This window comes from Denticeps clupeoides, chromosome 9 (genome assembly GCF_900700375.1).
Source record: "Denticeps clupeoides chromosome 9, fDenClu1.1, whole genome shotgun sequence".
In the NCBI taxonomy this organism is placed as follows: Eukaryota; Metazoa; Chordata; class Actinopteri; order Clupeiformes; family Denticipitidae; genus Denticeps; species Denticeps clupeoides.
In genome coordinates, this window is record NC_041715.1 from 19,230,093 (window position 1) to 19,254,092 (window position 24,000).

General features: G+C 45.0%; 1 protein-coding gene across 5 annotated transcripts in view; it reads right to left on the reverse strand.

The window, feature by feature from the left end:
- The window catches only part of enox1 (ecto-NOX disulfide-thiol exchanger 1), a 57,220-nt gene extending 33,978 nt beyond the window's left edge, over positions 1 to 23,242 (reverse strand). For 2 of the 5 annotated variants that reach the window (XM_028991392.1, XM_028991388.1), the window contains exon 1: positions 23,112 to 23,242. The gene's annotated coding sequence lies outside the window, so the exon portion shown is untranslated. Of the gene's footprint in view, positions 1 to 387; positions 521 to 22,606; positions 22,808 to 23,111 lie in introns of those variants that run through there. The other 3 variants (XM_028991391.1, XM_028991390.1, XM_028991389.1) reach the window with 3 other exon arrangements.
- Positions 23,243 to 24,000: the final 758 nt, after the last annotated feature.

Below are 24,000 nucleotides of genomic sequence, written 5' to 3' on the forward strand. Positions count from 1 at the left end.
CTTTCCCACGCCTCACTGCAGGAGCGGTGAATATCTGGATCATCCATTTGAGCGATTTCATATGACATTTTCTTTTTTTTATTTCCAGACACTGATATGTGCAACTCTCACAAAATAGTCCCTCATGTGTCCCTCAGTGTTCTCCCCACACACTCACTTTATCCGTCACGGTAACGGTCAAAGGCAAACTCACGTAGACTGGACTTTAAATACCTTTAAACAAATAAAATTATGTCTTAGTTGGACTAACGTGCCCAGATAATAAAATTATAGGATAATAATAATAATAATAAAATAATAATAACCCCAACCCCAACTAGCCTAGGCATTCCAAACCACAATTCACTCCGGTGGCTTTGATCCAAAACATCTGACTTCGGGACATACCTCAGTCAGTAGATGTCCCTGCTGTGCATGTATACTGGGACAAGTACCATGACCCAAGATGCATTTCGGTTGCCATTAAGCACTCCAGGGGATGTGTCCTCAGGCATGTGGTTCTCTTTTCAGTGATAGCATGCCTAAATGAAAGCAATGTTGGGATTAAACATATTAACATATTAAGTTTAATATGTTTAATATTAAATAAAAAAAATAATATTCTTAATATGTTTAACATATTAAGAATGGCAACTATAGTAATATGTAATATAGTGTATCCACTATTATATGTATTACTATATGTATTACAGTTTAGCTTACAAATTGTTGTTGAACAATAATTTATCATTCATTATTGTAATATTTATTGTACACTTTACAGAAGGGTGCATATTGTGTAAATACTGGTGTGTGTTTGAGTGTGTAAGCCTACAATCTTTCATGGGGGTGATAGATCTGAGTCACAGTGGAACTGACCAGATGGCAGGAGAGAGTCAGCATTTCAAAACATCCTCTCCAACCCACACACACACACACACACACACACACACACGGGCCAATTAGCATTGTGCAGCATTTCACACTCAGCCTGTAAACAAGATCTATGAATATTTAGAGAGGCGTCTCCCCCGAGCCCCAGCGAACAGTCACAGTCGGGCCGCGGTTTCCAGTCAAACCCCTTCAATGGCGCTAGCTGTCGTACAGACAATCATACGTCAGGCCCTGTTCAGACAGATGACCCTCCTGGATGGAACCATTTTAGCCGCACGGCACCTTTCATTTGGAAGCGTTGATATCACGTTCGGGGTGGAATGCTTGCCATCATCAGCTTCTTAATGTCTCCTACAGCTGTGCTGATTTAAGACGCACGCCGGCCAACTCCCTGACTGTGCGAGTCCCTCCACAGCCTGCGTTTCACAACGGACACGTCCGATCCAAGAGAAACTCCCCTTTACTCTGGCTATGCTCCAGGGGAGGCCGGAGGTTGGAAGTGTTTGCAGAACCCAACCAGGCGAGCCTGATTCCTCCTGGTCCCTGCCGGGGTCTCTGGGGAGAGAGGAGGTGGGGGAGGAGGGGACCGGCTGTCCCATTAACAGATGCTCGTGGCACATACCCCCTCCCTGCTCCTGTCAAATCTTGGCTCGGCACCGATCACAACTGCCCGCCCAATACCGAACCAGGCCAGATGCTTCCTGCCGCACCCCGAACTCCCGGCTGCATTATATAACACAAAATGGGATGGGTGTGGCTGCTCTGGAAGTGCTACTGCTTTTAGGATGAAGTTAATCAAATGAACTTGCAACTATAAAACAACCTGTGATTGGATTAACATTTAGAAGACGGCCTTATCCTGGTTACAGGTTATCAATAGTTACAGGGACAGTCCCACTGGAGACACTCAGGGTTGATGTCTGTTCAGGGACACAATGGTAGTAAATGGGGTTTGGTTCCTAGGGGAGTATGTTACCCATAGGCTACTACTACGAATTCTTGAAGATTTGATAAGTATTAACTGATTAGCAATGGATATCTGGTCTACAACTGATCTGTTGAGTCAACAAAACAACAGTCAGTCAGAGATCCTGGAGAAGGAACACAGTAAATAACCATGAAAGCTCCACAATGAGAAACCCTGGGTCATGAAATGGACTGGAACTCATAAGCTCCGTTAAAATAAGTGTCGTGCACCTTCATGGGCTGTAGCTCACCTGTGAAAAGATATTTCTGTTGCCGGACCTGGTAGCAATAAGCCAGGAGCTGGTGAGCATTGTGAAGCACAGCCACTGGCAATCACCACTCAACCACAGACCCACCTCCAGTCAGGGATTTTGGTAACCTTAAAAATCAGGCTTCAAATCAGCATTATGAGTCTCTTCTGAGACCTTGGATGAGAACAGGACTTTAGTAGTCTCTCTCCCTCGCTCGGCTCACCTGAACTTCCTCCATAAAACTGAGGACCCACTCCAAACTCAGCCTTGGCCAAACCGAGTCTCCGATCTTATTTGGCTGGAGCTGATACTAAGACCAAAGGCCAATTTAAGTCAGACAATGAAACAAAACCAGGTGGAGGGACGTGTAGAGACTTATTTTAGTAGCTGACAAGAATAGGAACAATGAGAAGGCTGCAAACTGTCATGATCCGGCCCGGAAGGGGTTTCACGTTAGTCCTGTATGATGTTCCCTAACCATGTTCACCTAATGTATAAAGCTGCCCTGTTCGTTTCTGTTCATGTATTCTTATCTTGCATGTTCACCATGTTGTCGGATGTCTTCCACTGTCCTGTTCTTCACAAAATTAAACTTCCTCGTCATCTCGTCTCATCATTTCAGATCAACCTGCCTCGCCATGCCAAATGGCCGTGACACAAACATATTTGATGGCCCCTTCATCAAATGCTTCACCTGAGCATCTGAGAAGATCTTGGATCCATTTTGGTATGATTCAGTATGATTCCTCATACCTCCATTCTCACTTTTTGGCATCATTTTCAATAGCATGGTTAGCCTGCTAGTTAGCTAGTAGCATAGTTTTCATGAAGCATTGGCCACAAAAAATAGTTATGGAGAAGTCATCCAAACTTTTCAAAAGACTACTTAGTCATTCACGTGAATTTCCCAGTGACTCATAATTGCCATGTAGCAAACTAAGATGTAAGATCTTACACCGAGCAGCCGAGGCAGCACAGGGCCAGTGTCCGTCTCAGTGTGGACACAAGAGAGAGAAAGTTCTCCCCTGGATAAGAAATATGCAGAGCTGTAAATATAACATTTATGTAGCAATAATGAATATGTTTTTATCATCACTACAGAAAGCAGTATGGATAATGGCAGGTTTCAGTAGCCAAACCCTACACCTCAGTCAACCTCTGCCCCTAAAGGCAGGTGTTGGAGGCGTACCAGGGCCGACAGGGAAAGCAGCCAGATAACAAGGGAAGTCACTGTACGGGACTGTAACGATGTTCAACCCACAGGAGAATTAGGCGTTTTATATATATATATATATATAAAAAAAAAAAATAATAGCACAGAAAATAGAAGAAACAGAGCAGATGAGCTCCAGCGTGCTCAAATCCCCTCCCAGATCTGCGCTTTTGGCTTCGCTACATGACAGACTTGCCTGTGCAGACGTTTCATTTGCATACAGCGCTTCCTATAACAAACAAAGAAAAGGAGAAATGGGAAGACGACGTTCAGAAGAACAAAAGGCGTTAATGCCCTGGAGGCCGCTGCTCATATTTATTAACCGACAAACATCCGGATGACAGCAAGTGTACGTGTGTGTGTGACAACACACCCAGTCGTACCCTATCACCTCCCTCCATCATCGCTGAGCCTCTGTGTGACAGTGTGGCTGCAGTTATCCATCTAATTCACATTTGAATAAAAGTAATGATAAAAAAAAAAAACATCTAAAACAACAGCTAGAACACAAAGTGAAATGTTTTTAATGTTCATCGCAGCCGTTTTCTTTGGAGTCGAGCATATCTGGCACTAACTGGCTTGATTGACAGAGTCACTGAGCTAAGGCAGCGCCGTATGTTCCCTTCCCATCTAATTAGCTTCAAGCTTTATGCACAAATTGGAGGGGCGCGGAAATGCGTCTGAGAAGGGTGAGTGGTGGAGCCGAGGAAGTGAGTGCGGTAATTCCACCGGAAAACACTTGTGTACCATCAGAATCCTCAATGTAAGGCACAATTAACACTAATACCCCACTTTACCACTGCTGAACTATTTGTGATGTACTGTTCTTCAGAATGTTCCTAATTTGCCTTAGTATAGTTTTATATAGTCTTGTATGGTCTTGCATTGCATAGTTTTGTACAATGTTGTACAGTTTGTATAGTCAAGACTTGTATTGTTTGTATAGTTGTTTACAATGTTGTACAGTTTTCCTAGTCTTGTATCGTTTGGTATAGACTTGTACTGTTTTGTTTGTATAGTTATTTACAATGTTGTATAGTTTGTATAGTCTAGTTTTGTATAGACTTGTATTGTTGTGTTTGTATAGTTATTTACAATGTTGTATAGTTTGTCTAGTCTTGTATTTTATAGACTTCTATGGTTTTGTATAGTTTTTCATAGCCTTGAATAGTTTTTATTTGTTCAGTCTTGCATAGTTTTGTATAGATTTGTTGTTTTGTATAGTCCTATATAATTTTTTACAGTCTCACTGTCCAGATGGGATTGTTTTTACCTCTGTGCATTTGCCTGCCCTCCCCTGCAACTGTGGAACAAGAATTTTGCTTAATTGCAAAATATATGTGAAAATAAATCTGAAATGTAAAAAAAAAAAAAAGCTCCAATGCTCCCCAGTCAGGCCTTCCTGCCTGATTTGTTCTTTTCATTTGGCCCACTCCCCCTGCCCCTCCTGGCGTTCTGGACAGGTTAGCAAGTTCTGGTTCCAGTGCGCTGACGAGAGGCGCAGATGCTCTGGTGTTCTCGCCAGCAGCTGATTTGCAGGCCCGGTCTGTCAGAGCCCTCGGAGCGAGTTATTAAGAAGGAGCGCGGCGCAATTACTTCTCACGGCTCTTCAGGGCCGCTTGGCCCGGGAGTGGGTGAAGGTAAAGCCGCTGGGAATTTTCCAGTGACTGGCTACCAAAATGCATTTCTTTTCTCTCACGGATACGAAAAAAAAAAAAAAAGGGGCAAAAATCAAGCAGGATGGAACGTTCAAGGTGCCTCCAAAGGACCGACTTGCATGAAGTGGGTATGAGAGCATGAATCCATCTCAGTGCCTTTTGTACCATCAGCCAACAGCGGTAGTCCTTTCCCTCAAATTCGCACGAATACCTCACTATACTGCTACTGGGCTAATAGCGATGCATGCACGGTTATTTCCAACACTCCTACGTGGCAACAGGCTGCAGGCGGTTGTGTATATGAGCCTGTCTTCTTCCCCGCGCACGTGAGACCAGGTGACACTATTTTGGACTTTGGAGACGTCGCAGTCAAGCCAGCTTTTTATGTGAGCTGCCAAGTCGGGCCAATTATCTCGCGCTCTCCCCACCTCGCCAGCCAGGGCCCCGGAATTATTTCCCGCACCCCCCGGCCAACCAGGCCGCTGCAACCCGAGCTCCGGAGCAGGACTGGGAGAGAAAAACAAAAAAAATTCTTTCATTGATTCTTTCAAGGAAGCAGCTCGGTAACCTGGGAGGGTCCCTGTCAATACTGTTGTACTTGATGCAAGCGAACCCCTGTCAATACACCGCGACCTTAAAAGGCGCCTCACAATGACGCCCATTCAGTTCGAAGGTATGAAAGACCCCCCCCTGCCCCGCTGTAACAGTGTGCATCAAATGCGCGGCAGCTGCGACCCTCTAGCAGCGAGTAATCTTCCTCTGGCGGTTCTAATAGAAGCAGTGTTGCATGGAGGCGCTTATTCACCGAGTGTGTAGAAGGGCCTCATCTGATATATACGGCCAATTAAAAAAAAAAGAAAAACCCAGCAGGGACGAAGAGGGAGGAAGATAAGCTCCATTTTTATTGTTTAATTCGTGGTCTCAAAGCCCTCGCTCCCTCACATGCTTTTTTTGTTGGAGAATCTACATTGATTATCGCATCTTCTTTTTTTTTTTCATGACATTACAAAGGTCTTCATGGAGCAAGATCCAAAAACGGCCCATTTACTAGCGCATTAATATAACATGCACAGTTGTGCAGAACTATATATATTTAGCCACTGTTCTGGTCCCAGTATACATGCACAGGATGGAAAGTGTTCTATTGACTGGTGTCATTTTTTCCATTTATGCAGAGCGACTTACAATCAGTAGTTACAGGGACAGTCCCCCCCCAGGAGACACTCAGGGTTAAGTGTCTTGCTCAAGGACACAATGGTAGTAAGTGGGGTTTGAACCTGGGTCTTCTGGTTCATAGGCGAGTGTGTTACCCGCTAGGCTACTACCACCCAGCAGGTTGACGTCACAGACAGTTTTACAGCTCTTGCAAGAACTATTTGTAAATGTGCAACGAGATGCAAGTTGTGGTATCGTCATTGTCCAAAGACACATCAGTTGCACTAACGTAATAATTTGCTTTACTGTATTCCTTTATTAAAAAAAAACACATCTCATGAGTAAAGTCGACAGAACATCTTTGAAAACAACCTTGGCTTGAAAGCAGATTTAATACAGTTTAAAAAAGATAAAAACTATATTTGAGCGTGACATGCCCTTGTCTTGCCCAGCGGTGCCATATAAATTATTAACAGAGAGAAGCTACTTTAGACACCGGCCGCCGGGAGCAATGGTGGGCGTGTCGAATGTGTGGCAAAGCTTCAGAAAGCACGCATCTCAAATTCCATCATGCTTGGGACGTTCAAGCACAGCGCAAGGTCATCTCGCCCCACGCCACTATGACGTCCGTCTCCTGACGGTTTTGCACTCAGCCCCACGACTCTTCAGACTGGTGAAAATTGCACAGTGAAAACCCAGCAGCTTTGTTACAAATCAAATCAGTCTGGTCTGGTGGTGACCAAGGCCACACTGATATTTAAACTGAAAGATGGAAACATCAGCGTGTGGGAGGGTGATGGTCTCACATGAGCCCCTTTCATACGTACCGTTTCTGAACAAAAGCCATCTGCGCTGGGATTTCACCATTTTCTGACATAGGTCACTGTAGAACTTACAATACATCGTGTAATCTGAGTTGATTATACGTACGAATAATAAATGAACTAAATTATTATTTTGTTGAAGTGTGTCCTTATATTTTGATGAAAGCTTCTGACACCATCTCTGTGGGTTTCTATGGTTACAGAGAGTGTTTTGCTACAAGACCACTGATGCTAGATGATTAATTCAGATGGGTGATTAAACTTGGTTGGAACCGCCAGAATGATCCAAAAGATCCATACTCCCATATATGGTTTGCTGAAAATAAACACTCTGGAAGGATCCAAATGAAAGTGTCCCAGCATGCATTGCACCCCCACACAACAGCCAAACGACAAAAACAGGCATCTTTACACAGGCATTGTTCTACAGGGGAGTGACGCCCACTCACTGCATGATGTTTTTATTCCATAAAGGCACCTAGCTGATTGCTGAGTCAGTTTCAAAACTGCACAAAACAAAAGTAAACCTAATTCAGCAAATAATGTTAATATTGAATTTATTTTCCTGCCCTGTCCGTTTCGCTTGGGAAAAAAAAGCCAAAGGGTGATATGGAGAACCGTTCTGTGATTGATTATCCAGAGTACAATTCCAACTTCCTTATCGATTCACTGAGGCTGTTTGCATAGTTTTGTGATTCTCCACATGTGCAGTGAGGCTCTGGCTAAATGCCCCTTTGGAGGTCAAGCCCACGGCTCTGATGGCTGAAGCACATGGGCCATAAACACAGTTGGCTTTTCTCAAAGATGTTCACGTCTGCACAGTCGAGGAAATATTAATCTTCAAACATAAGTTAAAGGTCCCATGACATGAATTTTTTTTTTGCTTTTATATCAGTCTTGTTGGTCCCCTAATACTGTGTCTAAAGTCTCTTTCTGAAATTCAGCAGAAATTGGTGCAGAATTACAGCCACTTCAATCCAGTCCCACAATGAGGTTTCCCAGGACGCGCCATTTCAGTGTCTGTAGCTTTAAATGGTAATGAGGAGGAGAGAGGCGGGACGATGAGGAGAGCGGCCTATAGAAGTTGAGTGGGCGTTCGCGGAAATGACGTCATCAACCAACCACGATGTTTGGCAAAGACAGGAATGAAGCAGAATGACCAACAAACTCTTTACACCTATCACCATTTCTAGCCACTGCAGGACCATAGACAGGCTAGAGGAACTCGTATTAATGTTAAATAATCTCACTAAATGAAATTTTCATGATAAGGAAACTGGAGTCATAACAAGAAAGCAACAACATTTTAAAAATTTGATTAAGTGTTTCCTCTTTTTCTTTCTCATGACCAGGGAATCAAGTGGAAGTGAAGTGAAGGTCATTGTGCAAAATGTGCCCTCTGAATTTAACCATCAGCCTTGGTGAGCAGTGGGCAGCCATGACAGGCACCCGGGGAGCAGCGTGTGGGGATGGTGCTTTGCTCAGTGTCACCTCAGCAGGGGGGGTCTTTCGTACCTTTAAACTGAATAGGCGTGATTGTGAGACACCCTTTAAAGTTTGCGGTGTATTGACAGAGGCCAAAGTTGATCGGGATTCGAACCTGCAACCTCCTGATAATGGGGCCACGTCCTTAACCGCTAGGTCACCACTCGTGGTCGAACTTGAGACCTTTTATTTTTAACAAGCAGAGAGCAGCCAAGCCCTTTCTTGACCCATGATGCATTAATGGTGAAAAAAGCATTTGTGATGCTGGTCAACAGTTAAAATCGAGCCCAAGCAGCTCCATCCCACCTAATTGCAGCAACACTGTCAGGAGTTTGTCAACAGCCATTAGTGTCTTTCAAAGACTGAAGCAAAAGCGAAGGCTCGCAGAGCGAGGGGATCCAAATCAGATGAGGGAAGAAAAGTCGTGTTGCCATAGCAATGGCGTGTCATTTATAATTGGAATATATGAGCCTGTGGCTCATTAGCTGCAGCATCACTCAGGGAGATGATGAGGAAAGGAACAGCAGCACGTCCCGTTGCCCTTTCACAGTCTGGCTCCACCCACGTCCATTAAAACAGCCATTAAACTCTTTACAAAATAAGAATTTGGAGTAGAGTGTCATAATTTCCCCGGACAGTTCAGCTGAAAGACCTGACAGCTGGTCTAGACATGAGATCATGGGCCACAGAGTGAGGCAAAAAATGTAACTCTTAAGGCTGGCGCTCGCTCCCTGTCTACCGCGGTACCAGTCACTGCGGTTGGGGAGGTCAAAAGCTGAGATGCAGGGCAGGAAACCCCAGGAATGTGCTGCTGCTGTGGAAAATCTCCCGTTTTTTTCTTACGGAATCTTGGCCAAGGTTTCTGTCGGTGGTCATCGGGGAGAAATTGAAAATGCAGGCGAAAGAAAGACAGCCCTGCGGTGAGATCCCAGAGACCGTCCATGTCTGCTTGCTTGCAGACCTAACGCAATCACTGATTGCGTTTACATTTACAGCATTGTCCAGTGCGCCTTACAATCAGTATTTACAGGGACAGTCCCCCCCTGGAGACACTCAGAGTTAAGTGTCTTGCTCAGGGACACTCTGGTAGTAAGTTTGAACCTGGGTCTTCTGGTTCATAGGCGAGTGTTTTACCCACTAGGCTACTACCACCCTATTCATCAGACGCCCTTGTCCAGAGAGCCTTACAATGAGTAGTTACACGGACAGTCCCCCCCCCGGAGACACTCAGGGTTAAGTTTCTTGCTCAGGGACATGATGGTAGTGAGTTTGTGGTCTTCTGGTTCACTAGGTTACTGGTCCCCCCCATAGGCGGATTTTCTAGTGCAGCCGTGGCAGCCGTGGCAGCTGGGTAGCGTTGGCACGGGCAACGGTTAAAGCAGAACTGGAGGCCGCCAGACGACTGAATCATGGAAATCGCGTTCCTGCCCGGGCATCGGCCGGAAAAATTACACGCAGCCGCCTGGCAGAGACAAACGAGTCCGTGGTGCAGGGTCCCTCCTCCCCGCACCCTGTCGGCCGCGATCCCGGGTCCCGACGATGCTCCGAAATGAGGGCCGAGTTGTGAGATAAGTCATCACGTTTCACGGCAGCCCGCTGTCCACAGAGTTCCAGCGCGCAGCCCCGGCTCCTTTACCTTGCATTTTCCCACCACTCTGTTTCTTAACCCCGTATCTCCCGCTCCCTTTCTCGCTCTCCCAACGTATCAGCAAGATTAAGTGGCCTTAGAGTGACCATCTCAGGCCATATTAGTCCCCGTAAATCACAGCTGGTTTAGCCTGGCACAATGCGGGCGGAGGCCCATTCATCACGCCGGCGTTTCCCGAGGATTCTGAAACATCACGATGTAAATTCCCTTCGTATTACCACTTCAGCCGCTCGCTGCCGTGTGAGGGGCTCTTTTTCGTGCGGGGCAGCGTAATAACGTGTGGAGGTGGAGAGAACTTGGAGTGGAGTGACAGCAAAGCTAATCCATAGCTAATCCACCTTGATTTCCTTTATCGCCTGCCGCTGGTGACACAAGGGCCCACCTGATGCGTCCCCTTCCTCTACAATCATCATATCATATCATATCATATCTGAAGCTAAACCCCCTCCTGTCAATACATCTCATCCATCCCCCACTCATTCTCCCAGCCAGGATCAGACTGAAGTCAGACTGAAATGACACTGAAATGGAGTCAGGAGAGTGCATCAGTAACCAGAAAAGCTCATTCTCTAGAGTAGAATTTGATGCATTCTTGAAGGATTCAATTCAAATAGTCTCAAATTTACATTTATTGTGCCAGAAAATGTTATACCTGCAAAATAGAATCACTCAATCTGAGAATGTAAACTGACAATATTCAGCTCACATAATGGACTTTTTTCAGCCAATCAACAATTAGAAAGAACTACCAAAAGTTCCTGTTATTTAGAAATAATGTTCTCTGGTCTAGTATAGTCATCAACAGCCTACGTTATGTTGGTTAAAGGATTATACATGTTGTAATGGGAATAACCTTACTACCATTGTGTCCCTGAGCAAGACATTTTTTCTTGTCTCCAGGGGGACTGTCCCTGTCACTACTGACTGTAAGTGTACTGATAAGTGTAAATGTGAAAGTTGGCATCCTTGCAGACGTCACAAAGGATGTCTCAAGCAAAATCTAATCTGTGATTAGTCGGCAGAAATCAGAGTCAGACTGAGCCAATGTACCCTGCCTCGAGACACAAGAACTCTGGCACAAACTCAGCAATTGCCCATGGAGGAAGACATTTCAAACAAGTCTATCCATGACTGCGACGTTACCCTGAACGATATTGATCTCATCAATGGAAGGGTTCCCCAGGGTAGGCCGGGACAGTTGAAAATTGCACTGGCCTCATTGTCCCACGCTCTGTGCTGCAAGATATCAGATGAGCTCTTCTTTCTTTCTGTCTACACCCACCTTCACCCACGCTTTCCGCCGTGAGGACTAATCAAAAAGAGGGTCATTTTTCTTGTGCAAGGCTACTTTTTATTTGATCTAAGTGATGGAATATGTTGGTGACCATAACAGCAAATACCTTTCAATGGCAGTTTTATGTTTCTCTTCCACTTTTCAGCTTCATAAATAAAGAAATGGTTAGGGAAAAACAGGCTTTTTTATTATCTGTGATTGCTACAAACTACATTTTGGGGCATGTATTCTGTAATCTGTAACGGAATACATTTGAAAAGTAACAACACTGGACTTGCATCATCCTAGGACATCAGCAGCTTTGGTCAAATGACCTCACATCCACACACACACAAACACATAGGCCTTTAAAGTCTTGAGCCACCCCATTATTAAGAAAGCGAAGAAGGAAAAACTCAACTCAAGTTTCTAATCAAATCCCCAGCAGTGTTGGTGATTTTATTAATGATAAATATCTATACAACAGTGCCAAAATGATTACTCGAAAGCATGTTAAGATTATACAAGATCTTTGTGTTTTCTACTGTATTTACATGTACATGTGCACATGTTGTCTCAGTTGCTGCCATCAGGACAGCGTAGTACAGAAGCATCCGGACCTGCACTGGCAGAGACAGGAACACCAGGCTTCTGAATCGCTTACACAAACTAAAACCAACTACTGGACTCCTGATTCCCATCTCTCCATTTGCCCTGCCTCCTAGTAACACTTGAAACATTACTTAATTTCCACGTGTATAAATTTCTATTTATGTATAGGTATAAGATACATCAAATAATTTCATTATGGCTAATGATGTGGCACTGTTACCTGTTACCTGACACGTTCTACGGCCAATTTTAGAGCCTGATGTTCTGCTGGAGAAACGATTGTAGAGCTGTGCCATAATGCCTGAGGTCAGATTTACAGCATATGCATTATATTCATGGCGAACTGTGTGTTCAGTGGCCTGAGAAATAAGGATATAAACCACAGAACTGACTTGAAACTGACTTGCCGTGTGAAAAGAGAGAGAAGAACAATAAATAATAAAAAGGATGCAATCTTTACTGACACCATGGGATTAAAGCAAAAAAAAAAAAAAAAATCAGAAATGAGCATCCTCACAGCTTCCGGAGACATATGGACATATGGAGGAGAGAGCCTGCGGCCAGGCTACCCACAGTGAAATGAGGGAAAGACTGTGTAGCATGAAGGCACATATGGCACTTACGGCCTTCACTGGGAATGACAGAATTTTTCAGGGAGACCTGAACCCTCAGCCAGCAATAAGAATACGCAAAAAAAATCTGTGTAGACATGCCAAGTCTTCCAGTGTGTACAGGATGTATCAGTTCGCTATAGGGCCAGATTCATGGTCTCCATTCATCAACCAAGCATCTGCTCCAAATGAAGTGTTGCAGAGTTGACGCTCTGTGTTGAAGGGAGTCTTTGCTCGGAGCTCGGTTCGGCGCATTTGTCATGATCAATCACCCTGAACGGGAGCGCAATCAGCACCTCGCTGCTCTGATATTGGTTAACATGTTGCTAGGCTGCATCTACTGTCACAATCAATTCCCCGCCCGACGTGGATATAAATCACCGCCCTAACAACGCCGCCAGTAACTTCGGGAAATATATTATGTCCTGGGTTTCTGTACGACTTTCTATTTCCAAAGAAAGTGTTTGTATTGTGAGCGAAAGGAGCGATGCCAGACGAGCAGCGCTGTTCCATACATATATATATATACAAAAATAATAATAATGCCACTGGGAGTCATGAATGAATTCACCCTCTGCCTCATAGTCATACTCCAACTCTGAGGGTATAGCAGTATAGCAACATTATTATTTTTTTTTTTCAAGACTAATATCCCGGCTGCCTTTATCTCTATTCAATGTTTTATTCAATGTGTATCTTATAAAGAAAAATCTTATCTTTTTTTTTTCATTTTTCATATCTTACACAGTTAAACAAAGAGCACCCAAGCTTGGACTTCAAGCCAGGTCTCTAGCAATAGGCTGCTGTTGCTGTAGTTTGTTGGAAGGCAGGTATTTTTAATAAAACCCAGTGGAAAACAGCTTTTTTCTTTCCCTGATACAATGAAGGAAAAAAAAATGTATTAGATGACTGAAACATTGCTGCAAATTGCCCCTTTCAAGCGCAACTCATTACTCGACTAATCCTGCTTAGCTCCGGGCCCCACTGAAAAGTGAGGTATTCATCACTGTTTCCAGACACCCACAAACACCCAAACACCAGGTGAGCGCTGAGACGTTTACCACATCGCCGAGGCATTTCGGAATTTCCACCCACCATTAACTTCAAAACAAAAAACAGATGGCATTTTCGCTGATGAACGCCTTGGCCGAGTATCTGGAGGGCCGTGGCGAGTGATCTGTGAAAACGACCCACCTACAGAAATCTACGAATGCAATGCAGGCCTTTTTCTTTTTAAAAACGATTTCCTGTTTTATTTCAGAAATGAAATGAAGGAAACTGACCGAAAATGTGCAGCTGAAGAAGCACACAGAATATTTCACTTTTAGCTCAACTGGTGCTATAGACCCCCCCCCCCCCCCCCCCCCCCACCCCCATATGTTTCTTTCAAACATGTGCGCTACTATATAATGCATCAAAAGTTTTAGAGCACATTTCCATCTATAGCCGCAATAAAAAAATATTAAAAAAGAAAGCCGCCTTGAAGATATTCGCTCAATGACTCCCTTTCATCTTCTCAAGCACCAGAGTTCCTTTTTGAACTGTGCCTATTATGCATGCAGCCCAAATGGACCCTGTCAAAGGGATTCCGAGGCACTGAGAGCCCAATCTTAATATCACACAGCATGACTGCAATCAGAACTCTGCCACGTCAAAGATAGCAAAATTTGTCAAAAAGATGATTATTCCACAATGACATTGTGTGTTAATTGAATGCTAAGGACACATATTAAGTTAAATAAAAAAAAAAAGCTGTTTTACTAAATAAATGATATATCCTTTTTTAAAATTCTTTAAAAATACTTTACTCCTGGGCTTTTCCACCAGTAATGCTGAGAAATGAAAAGAAAAGGTTTCCATAGGCAGGGCCTCATTCTCAGACAGAATTCCCCAAAAACATTGAGTCTTATGGACTAAACACATCCCACAGGAATATACAGAGACTCTCTCCAATAAAGGGGATTATAGATTTCACTCTGCGCGACCAAGTGTTTCCAATGAAATCCTGCAAAAGTCATTAAATTTTAAACCGTCCCTTTTTCCTGGATATCACCGTACTGCTCTGCATTCATTGCGTTTGGTCGGCATGCAGAGAAAACAATTCTTGCCATGATACTCCCCAGCCCGGGCCAGGGGTCATATAGCCTGCCACTCATTCCCGAGTAGCGAAAAAATAGTAATGAAAAGCAAATGATTTTAAATCAAAGGCTACTGAACTGAAGTGTGCGTGTAGTAGAGGCATCCAGAAAATGTGTTATTCAGTCATGTCATTATTTCCCTCGCGCAAAATGCAAAGCTTTCAAGGCGACATGGACAATATGCACAATTCATTTTTACTCGTCATATTCATACTGGTCGCTCTAGGCACATCACATGCATTAATCGAATGGCTCTGTGGTTATTTTACCTGGGTTCGGATACTCAGGTCTTGAATGAATCAGGTCCTCTTTCTGCTGACATTAATTAGGGGGACAGACTATGCAATTAGTGGACACAAATCCCCCCGGATATGGACACCTGCTGAATGAAGAAATGTTGATGATGCAGTTTTACAGATTTTTGCGTCTGGGCCATCCTTGGCTTCCACAATCATATTATTTAGTCACCATTAAGTCATGTTAATTTAAACCAAGGCCAATTTATGCGAATGTGACGCTACAGGGGATGCAGATTACCATCAGCGCGATTGGGCCTCCATATCACAAGGGGCGGTGTGGATGAGGCGGAGCTGATCTCCAACACGCATCCCGAGGGTTCCCCATCCCCTGTGTCTACCTCTGCCTGGTTCGTGGATTGTGTCGTCTGTCTGTGTCTGCAAGTGCAATGCAGGAGCGTGTGTGGACACCGGGACTGCGTCCGGGACTGCCGGCCTGCAGAAGAGTGGGAGGGTTCTTGTGGCCGCGGGCAAGGCGTTGGACTTGCGAAGGCGGGCGAGCAGGGAGCAGTGTCCAGCTGCACCGAGTTCTACACAGGAACAGCAGAACCTGAGGGCACTGTTTACAGCGCGAGGCGTGGTGGCTTGTTTTTGCTTATTCCCTTGATGTGTCCCCGATAATCTGTGTTCGTTTTTCTCCCCTAACCTTGGTGTGCAAGGTTTCCATTGCCCCCTCGAGCACGACAGCGAACTGTGGTTGGTTTCAGGTTTCTGTTTAGTTCCCAGGGATCCTACACTATCTGTATCTCAATGTCCTTGATTTGCAGTGGGAGAAATGCAGTCGTTTTTCACATCAATCTCCCCGTCATGGCCTTCAATTCCCCACAGTTCAATGCAGCGAATATGGAAAACTATCTTGAACTGGCTTAGTTAAACGTTAAGTTGTCACTGTGTTACATCTCAGCAAATGAAGAGGAGTACGGGGTAAAGAAATGGCAACGAAGAGTAAAGCCGTCTCTATCTTTCATCCCAAGTTGAGTGCCGGTGTGGATATTTTCGGCGCAGCCTTACCAAATTGTCTCAGGTGTTACACCTATGCTGAGACTTTAACACAAAAGTGTCTGTTCTATAATTGTGTTAATTCCTTTGGATCTGCAGGTATAAGAGGGTGCGAGAAGCCGTGTTGATTTAGCGCTGCATTACTTTTCAATCAGGGCTGCGCCCGGGTGGGATTGTGTTTTTCTCCAGGTTGACGAGAGACGCTTGTTAAATCATTAATGGGCCTGAGAGCGGGGCAGGCCGTTCTTATCCTACCAATGTGATGTGAGACGTCAGTAATGATGCCTGTTATGTTGTATGAAAATTACTCATTTGTAAAAAAAAACGCGGTAATATCACTCAAAAAGCGATATGAAAATGTGACTGTCCTCTAAGAGAAGACTGTAACTGTGGAAGTGATTATTTTATTCCAGGCGACGGGGCTGCCTTCTCCTGGGTCTGCTCAGAGGATGCCAGCGAAGTCCATTACGGGGAGGAACAGCAGTCAGGTGGCTGAGCGCTTGCAGGGAGACTGAACATGCCCGTGTACATAATGTGATTGCGTCTGATTGGGCTGGGAGACGAGGTGGTCCCGGGATTCATCTTTTTTCTCTCCTCTCTTTCCTACTGCGCTTGTTATTGATGCGGCACGATGTTTATAAAAAAAAAATATAAAAAAAAATACATAAAAATATTTGGTCTAACAGTCTAATTAACATTACGACTACCAGAGGCACAGCTTTCCTTCTTTTTTTTTTAACCTTGTTGCTTAGCAACGTGTTCTCTGTTGATAGAGGTGTTGTGTGTGGCAGGTACACATGTAAATCAATCTGCGCTCAGTGGTCCCTTCTACTTAATTCTATTCTGCACACTTCCAACACTGACGCATATCTTTATAATCATGTTATCCAATTGTCTGATTTGCAGTAATTAAGTTGATGTGATAGAATTCGTATTCAGGGCGGGTGCTGTTGAAGGTGTTATATGAATATGGTCACCTGATCAGAAGGTTGCCGGTTCGAAACCCGATCCGCCAAGGTGCCACTGAGGTGCCACTGAACAAAGCACTGTCCCCACACACTGCTCCCCGGGCGCCTGTCATGGCTGCCCACTGCTCACTAAGGGTGATGAGTTAAATGCAGAGGACAAGTTTTACTGTGTGCACCGTGTGCTGTGCTGATGTGTATCACATGTGACAATCACTTCACTTTATAAGAGGTGGACCAATTCTTGAACCAGGGTACTGCCATGACGTCACCAGAAACAAGCAGCAGTGACCATTCCATTCAGTTCCATTCCACATTCATTCCTCAATTCCTCTGCTGGTCAATTTAAACAGAATGCTCTCCTACGATCAGTTTTTTTGTATAGATCCAAATGCTCTGGAACTCTGTCGAGTGCAAAAGCACCGTTGCTGATGCGTTTCACACCCTGGAAACGAGATTTCGAGCGACTGACACGGACATGCAGGTGAGAATAGCTTGGCGGCGACCAAACAGGCAGGCTGGATTGCGGCTACAGGCTCAGGCCTTTATTCCCCCATCGGTAACGCCGCAGCCTGCAGCCGCCCTTTCATTACAACCTCCTGTATTAGTTATCGCTCCTGCCCTTTACGGGCACTTCAATTCACAGCTCAATCTCCACGAAAGGACAAGGGGGCTGGAGATGAGATTTTGACCTTGAGATGTGACTCAATTTGGCGCGGTCCCCGCCAAACGACAGCAGCCAGAGCATCAGACCCGCGGCCGCTGTCCTTCAAACGAAGCCAACCGCCGTCCGCTTACTCGCATTTCGCAACTTGTTCCAGGGAAAGCGGGCTGCTGTCAGTCACCTGGCGAGGTTCTGACACCACCACATCGCGCGCAGAAACAGCGGCCTGTTCCTGATGCATCATTTACAGAGGTTAGACATCCCCGCTTTTGGCAGAAAGGGGAAGAAATGCCCTTGAGAATAAATATCTGCTGTGTCAATGCCGTTTCTTTTTTTGGACTCTTTACTCAAAGCCTTGTGCATAAATGCAGCACCTGGTGGCTTTATGTGTGTGTGTGTGTGTGTGTACCCCACGAACAACAAAGCACAACGCTTACATTTACAGGCGCATCCCTCTGGTCCAACTTCTAACAGAAAAGTCTTTCTGAACCCTGGCGCTGGGTACGGCGGATTAAAGCGGGCCGGGCTTTGTTCTCTCTGGTGGAGGGCTGGGGGAGACAAGTCAAAAATAATCTGTCCCTGTCTGCAGCGAAAAATATCATCCCTACCCTCACTCCCTCTCTCCTCAGCAGAAAGGGGACGACTGATTGATTGCCGGGTTAGCGCCAGGGTTTACGGCGGATCTGAGAGCTTTAAAGATTGGCCCCCAGTCGTAATGCTGACCTGTGAACGGAGGTTCCGAGCCCAACGAAGCTGAAATCCGTGAAAAAAGGTCCCGGGCACGACAAACGCACACCAACCTCTGGACTACGTATTGTCCAGCGTTCTTTTATCGGTCACGGGCGGAATGCTTTAAAGGCCATAATGCAGAGGTCTGCCTTTCAAGGCCAATCGAGATCAAGGTTGTAGTTTTTTTATTTTCTTCCCTTTAATACATGTCCTGCTCTGTCTTCCAGTTCGCATCGGTATCATATTATTTACTGGAGGCTGCGGGACCCGGAGCTCGGAGCGAAGCCAGCAGCCAGTATAAAACAAGGTTACGGTGCAACGTGACACTCTCGGGCTCCCCTGTCAGGACTGCAGCAATGCCGCACAAGATGGCCTGGTCCATATTGACTTTGCTATTACGATGGCAGATGGAAAACTGGTTTGAGCAAAGCGATTTTCATGCCGAATCTCTCGCACTCTTGTGTGGGCTTCGTCATTCGTTGCAAAAGAACTCGAGTGCTAATGACACTGTGACTGATTCATGAGAGTGTGTGTGCAAGTGTGTGCATAAGAAAACTGGCCAGACACTCCCTCAGCTAGTCAAGTCAGCTTAATCGGCTCCTCTCGGTGAATGTGTTTACGTGGACAGAGACATTTTAAGTGTGTGTGTGTGTGTGTGTGTGTGTGTGTGTGTGTGTATGGGGAGGGTAGTATGGAGGGGTCTGTTCTTTGTCAGCAGCACCCTTGTTCATCCCTCCCACTCGCACAGGGTCTCCTTTAACACACACCTTATAACGCAAACAAAACCGTAACTGAGGTCAGTAGACGCTTCACCATGGTAGCCAGAACATGGATCGATGTCCTGACTTGGAAATGAACAAACGAACAAATTCAAATATTTTTTATAATAGGAGTGGACAATATATCCTCAAAAACAATCCTCAAATACAATCATTTAAGGCAGTGGATACACATTTACGAGGGAAAGTAAATGCCACGGTCAAACTATATCACGATAAGGCTTTTTAATCATTTACAGCAGTATTTTCATAGACAGTATGATATGATATAGTCCCATCATATCAGATCAGATAAATAAAGTTTAGTTGATTAGGCATATTTCGGTGTTCATTTGTTGATATGAATTTGTCAGAGCTTGCAGGTGGAATTTTAGAATCAGATCAGACAACACAAACTGATGAATAAAAGACATGGGACTATCACTGCGTTCGCTAGGTGCACCACCTCCCATAATTAATTTTAAAAAGTGGACGTGCAAGATGTGAATGGACGTAATTGAATAATGAATTCTTCCATAGAGCAGAACAACGTGTGCACGCTCTTCATATGTTCATTAGGGCAATGTTCGGTTTAAGAAGATTTGTGCAGATTAGTAGGCCAAATGGACAGATGTCTTTCTAATAATTCCTGCAATACTTTCATGTAAACATTCGTGCTTTTTCACAATTTCACCATTAGTCACCCATGTTGATGCATTCCCACTCAGATGCTTGCAGGCCTTCTTATAAGCGTACTGCTGCTGCAGGACATAAGGACGATGCTTCAGAAAATGCGATTCTCTCGTAAGAGACCCCATTTTGAGCAGACATGCGCCGGGCGGCGTAATTGCAGTCGTCTGCCTTGACCCTCACGGCCCTCAGTTCCTCTGCAGGGGCCTTCAACGTCATATCGCTGCCTCCATCCACTCGCTCCCCCCTCCCCGACCAGATGTGGCACAGCAAATCGCATTTCCTGCCAGCCTTTCCATGGGCTTCTATATAAATTAAATGAACCTGATTTGAAGCCAGGCCGCACTTCCGTGGGCTCTCTGCTATAAGCCCTCCCCCCAAAAAAAGGAAAGCGCCCCTCACATCAAAGGAAAGCCACGCATCAATGGCAACGGGATGCAGCGAGAAACAGTGCGGCGGAGCCCTCGGGCCAACTTCACGCTGTGACTGAAGCCTTTCTAATCGGCACAATGGGCGCCCCTGCTTCACGCGTGCGACCGCCGCAACCGCGAGCGGAAAAGCAGACACCCGCGGACGGGCTTTCTGGAGCAGTGACACTAATGACTCAAGTGTCAGCTAAACAGAGGAGGCATTTGGTGTGGAGGCCAGGAGAGATAAGCAAGGAGAACCTGCCAGGGCCAATCCCATCACCCCTCTGCTCCTGTTGCCGAGCACCAGGTGCATGGCCAGAGGACACCGAGATCCGAGGCCACCAAATAAGCTCCTGTACCTCCTGTTCGACCCTGCTGATATTTACAGTGCTATTTGATTTGTGCATGAGCTTGTGATTATTACTGAAAGACAAGAGGGCGAAAATAAATGAATGAATAAAAAAATAAATAATAAATTGTATCAGTTCCAAATTCCAGTCGGCTCTCCATCATCAAGTTTAGCGCCTCCAACTCGCCGTTATCAGCTGGTGTTTCGCTTCACTGTTGACTCAACATAATAACAGACTTATTACTGGATGGAGAATGAGCTGTCAGACCCTTATTGCCAAGTTTGATGCATGATGTAATCACCCTCACCCTCAAAAATCCATCACTTCATTCCCACCAGGGCATAATACTCAATCACACCAGCATCAAGTTGCTCAATCAAAAGACCATTTAGCAAAACCAGGCACGGTCTCAACACACACAAAACATGAAAATGACAAAAAGAATAATAAATAATCGTTGACAAAGTTTGAAACAACGGTGTAGTCAAATCTGATCTAGATAATCAAATCTAGATAATGTACCAGTGTGAATTTAACCAGTTTTATTGGTACTTTAATCAGTGAAACTGTTTTCAGCTACACTCTAATACCGGAAAAGGGTTTTCTAATAATCAATGGAGCTTTTAAAGTGACTTGGTTTAACGAACACAGCATTCCAGTGACTAATAGCTGCTGATAAAGCTCCTCTTTACATGTACGCAGATATTTCATCATTAACAGGCTCATTTAAAAAATAAACAATATATGAACGTAAATGTTGTACGTAACGTCCGTTGTGGCTTTTGCATTCGTGTTGACCCTTCTAGGCCTCTGTAGGTTTTGACCCATTTGACATATTTTTAACGCGCAAGGTAATTTCTAAATAACCCTAAATTTTATATGCACGACGTAGACTAGCAGTCAAAAGTCTCATTGCAGAGAAGACAGAGAACTCAGAAATAACACACGTGAGGTTATGTAACACACCAAAAAACAGCAAACAAGGCAAAAAGTGGGACGGTTTTGTAGATGTGTTTCTAACAACACAACCTCTGACTGGACTGAAGAGGGTTTTAATGTAAATTACAGCTTTATTTATAACAAGCTCGTTCTCTGATTCCCAGATTGAAGAATCCTACAGATGCCGAGCCGGAGATGTAGTTCTTTTCAGTCATTCCAGTTCCCTTTATTCAGGTTTTTTAAAAAACAGGCCAAGGGCCCGTGGGAAACATACTGTGGCTTAATCCAGCCACTACATTGACCTAAACAGCAAACACAGCGCAAGTACTTTGTGGTGAGCTCAAAAATACCTGCAGCCCAAATCCCGCAGTTACCTATCAGTGGCGGCATTAAGATGTATTATTCATTCGGTGAATTAGGACAGATTGTGAGCAAATGTAGCTATATAAGCCATCATTGAAGAACACTACACCAATTATTAATAGTCACTGCTTCACCCTTCACATGCGAAACACCATGAAATTGTTAACATTTTCTTGCATTTCTTCAGAACACAAATGGACAGGTTTCTGATGCTTCGTATGGAACCATTATTACTCTCTTTCCCAAATTATTTCAACATTGTTAATTATTACCCTCAAATTAGGGAAATACTAAATTCACTTAACATCTATAGCACCAGAAAGCAGTTTCATCATATTTACACCGTTTTTCTACACCAGTGGTCCTCGACCCAGTCCTGGAGGCTTGTACCAGATGGTCTCTGCGCACTCGAAAGAATATGTGAAACGTCCGCGCATGCGCAGATGTCGGGCAGCTTGTAAGGACTGGGCACAGACACCCCGCCTGGCTCAACCACAGTTTGTTTCGGATTAGCGAACAGCAGACTATTTATTTAAAAAAAAAAAAAAAAGAATAAAAAAACTTAATTTTATAGGGTTGATTTGAACTTTAAACCAATGAAAACTGACACAGCACCACAAGAATATCGCAATGGAAGCAGAATAAAGCCGTAACAGCACCGCAGACCCCACTGAAGGGAAACGTTCGGTCAGATGCTCCTCTCTCACTCATGCTGCTGGAGAGAAACAGAAGGTACCAGTCGTATCCAGGGGACACGGACCACTCTCCATGGTGCTGAAGCTGTTGCCCAGGTGATGGTATCGAGGGCATCCGCTCGGATCGGGACTCTCTTCAGAGCCAAAGTCCCCCTCTTTGTTCAAACGGCCGACAAAAGTGGAAGACGCGAATAGCAGCAAATGTCAAATGAGCGACCGTGCATAATTTAACAGGACCGGAGAACAAGAGCTCTTCAAAAATCCCCCCCAAAAAATAAAACAGAAATGCCAGAATCCTCGAAACCCATCATTCCCAGACCCCGTATCCATATCCACACCGCATCCTTCCCAACGCGATAAACACCAAACTGCTGTCTCTCGCGATATTCCTACATATTTGTTAGTTTGTTTAAAGCTTCAACACGTCAAGACGCTGGCTTCATTCACAAATGCACCACGTCGCACCGGCATCCGTCCGTGGAGCTCCACGCAGGAGACCACTATCGCGAGACCGGGGAATGGCGGGGAGCAGCGGGCGATCCTTACCTCCGCGACCGCGATCCCTTCCTCTTCTCTCCGGACGGACGGCGGCGTCTGGCGCGTCTCACGGCGGAGGAGCCGCCGCCGTTTAGCGCGCGACCGAGCGGGGCGCGCGACACGGATCGCCGTGCACGAGGCGGGCGACAAGCGTGACGCAACGCGACGCGACGCGACGCGACGCAGCGCACATGCACTTTTACTCCCTTTATCCCAACGATGGACTTCAGTGCAAAAAAGACATTCTAGCATCGACGTAAATAAACCAGGTTACAGTTTATTTGCATTCGGTCTACGATAAAATATTAAGTGCGACAGATTAATCATTTGTTACAGCGCGGACGTAATCTTTAACTTTTTAGATGAATCATGATCAGCATCCGCAGGCACTTCATATTTTGCACAAATAGTCGACGAACACAAGAGGCTGTAACTGTACAGCTGCCTGCGAAGTATTAAATATGGTTATATTTCATACTTCAACAGCCGTGCGCCCTACCCCTGTTTTATAGCACAATCATGTAAGATCATCTGAACGAGAAATAGAACCTGTCTAATGTGGGAGAAAAAAAAATGAAATGACACACGTCAGGTTATGTAAAAAAGAAAACGAACCAGGGAGCTTCTGCTGTGATGTCTTCTCCCCACCACCTTAATGTGGACATCAGGGACGGTTTCCAACAGTCCTGAAGGTTTCTACACCTTCTTCTCATTCTCTCGTGTTAATGAGCATCTCATCAAGCGGCTTCCGGTGATGACAACAGTGCACAGAACACACTTCACTTTCTCCTGATACAACAAATACTAAATATGTTTCTTGTGTTGGATGCTTCAAAATGGCTCCATCTTGGTCTCCATAACCGCTGCAGAGCAGGGGCGTCCAAACTGTTGACCGGTA